Source organism: Ixodes scapularis, unplaced genomic scaffold (assembly GCF_016920785.2).
Source record: "Ixodes scapularis isolate PalLabHiFi unplaced genomic scaffold, ASM1692078v2 PGA_scaffold8__174_contigs__length_109621045, whole genome shotgun sequence".
NCBI classification, from domain to species: Eukaryota; Metazoa; Arthropoda; class Arachnida; order Ixodida; family Ixodidae; genus Ixodes; species Ixodes scapularis.
Genome location: NW_024609883.1, coordinates 8,662,366 through 8,664,647, shown reverse-complemented (window position 1 = coordinate 8,664,647; position 2,282 = coordinate 8,662,366). Strand labels below are relative to the sequence as shown.

The window sequence follows — 2,282 nt, the reverse complement described above, 5'->3', positions numbered from 1 at the left end:
TCACAAATTTCTGCTATGTATGTTGCCTCTAATGTACTCAATTGTTCGCTACATTTAACGGAAAATTGCCTTCACGTGATGTATGTACCATTTCAAGTACCCCGTTAAATTTAGCGGGATCAGGGTCCTCGCTATATTTACCGGAAAATTGACTTCTTCCGATTATGCATCAATTCAATCACCCCACTAAAATTAGCGGAATTAAGTTCCCGCTAAATTTAGCGGAAAATTAACTTCACGTGACTTATGCACCAGTTCAAATTCCGGGCTAAATTTAGCAGAATTAGGTTCCCCGCTATATGTAGGCTCGACGATGACGCAGCGATCGCCCAGAGCAGAAGATTCGGAGCCAAGCACAACCGGCAGCATGCTCAGCAACCCATTTTGTTTCCTGGTACAGGTCGTATCAGTTCTACTCGGACACCAAACGGCATCGTATGGCTGCTTTCAAGCGACAAGTCCCGATAGGAACGACGAGCTTGGCTCCGAATCTTCTGCTCTGGGCGATCGCTGCGTCATCGTCGAGCCTTTCGTGCCCCTCATCAGCGAGTCTTCGTTTTTGTCGACATCGGTGACGTCCCATCACGTGGTTCGCCTGAAAGCTACAAGAGCGCCAGCGACACCGGACTCTCTCAGTGGGCTTGGCGGCAGCACAACCGGCAGCATGCTCAGCAACCCATTTTGTTTCCTGGTACAGGTTAGTGAATATTTACCTTGTGGCGGTTATCGAAGTGATAACCGTTTTTTAGTGCTGCTGCCTTGCCAACTTATTGTAAAACGCTTGATAAATTTTGCTACTTCTGTTATTTCTTGGCCGCGAAATTTGTTGGTCTGTGGTGATGTGGAGGCAAATCCAGGGCCCACCGACAGAGAGCTTTTGTTGGAACTTCTTGCCGGCCAGAGCAAAATGAATTATACTGTTCTAAATGTTTTTGCCTCTCAAAATGAAATTAACAAAAAAAAAATGACTGCGTTAACTGAACGAATTGATGGGCTGGAGTGACAGGTAACCGGTTTAAACGCGGTGACCAAGCAAATAAAAGACATGGAAGCAGCAGTATCAGGATTTGACGCACAATTATCTTCACTCAATGCTAAAGTAGACGATTTAGAAAACAAGCCGCAGAAATAATTTGATAATTTATGGTATAGACGAGTCTAATACTGAGACAGTTGAAGAGCTTGAAGAGAAGGTAAAAAACGAGGGTTTTCTACAAAAACTAGGAATAACAATCACCGGAATTGAGAGATGCCATATGCTTGGCCGAAAAGTTGAAAACAAGCCCCGTCCAACTATCCTCAAGTTCATCGATTACCGAGAAAAAGTAGCAATATTAAGGTCATCTGATAAATTAAAAGGCACTAAGGTATCAATATCTGAGGATTTCTCAATCAGAGTTCGCGAAATTCGAAAGCAATTATGGAAAAGTGCGGCTAAAGAGAAAGAAAACGGAGCAAAAGTTAAACTAGTTTATGATAAGCTGAATGTGGACGGTGTGCTGTTTGGATGGGATGAAGGGAAGGGTTCACGCTTCAAGATAAGCAAAACAGATAAATGACGGTGTAGAAGTGCTTCTCGGTCATTGCGCTTGTTGAATGTCAATTGTAGAAGCGTCCTTAACAAGGCCACAGAGTTGGAAGGAATTTTGCTCTGTCATGATCCTGATATCGCCGTTCTGACTGAGACTTGGTTAAATGCAACGATATATGACAGTGAATTTGTCCCTGCTGGCTACAGTGCACTCAGGAAGGACCGTGGTAGTAAGGGTGGTGGTGTGTGCATTCTTTTTAAGAACTTCCTAAATATAGTGAGCATGCCTGAAATACCTGATACCGAGTGTATTTTTTCCAAAGCATACGATGGTAAATGTAAATACATTATTGGGGCATTTTATAGACCCCCTGCATCTTCTACGGCTGTTCTTGATAATTTAGAAATGTATCTCGATACACATGTGAAGCCTGGCGATCGAGTTATTTTTGTAGGTGATTTTAATTTGCCAAACGTTGACTGGTCAAATTTTTCACTGAAACATCAAAATGATAACTTAGGCGAAGCAATGTTAGACATGGCCTTTAAATATGACTTACTGCAGGTCGTCGAGGATTTCATGAGAATCCAGGGAAACCTTGTTTTTGTAAGCGGTACAATTTCGTCTAAATCTAGATGTGAAGTAATCCCTGGTATTTCTGATCGCAAAGCATTGCGCAAAGCAAAGCAAAGCAAAAAACAGTATTGTAAACCTTAGAAGACGTTTCTGTAAATAGAAAAACCAAGTCGA

The 2,282-nt window shown here is 42.4% G+C and overlaps 1 pseudogene; it reads left to right on the top strand.

The window, feature by feature from the left end:
• The first annotated feature begins 625 nt into the window (after positions 1–625).
• On the top strand, positions 626–1,668 carry LOC121046613 (annotated as a pseudogene).
• The last annotated feature ends 614 nt before the right edge of the window (positions 1,669–2,282 follow it).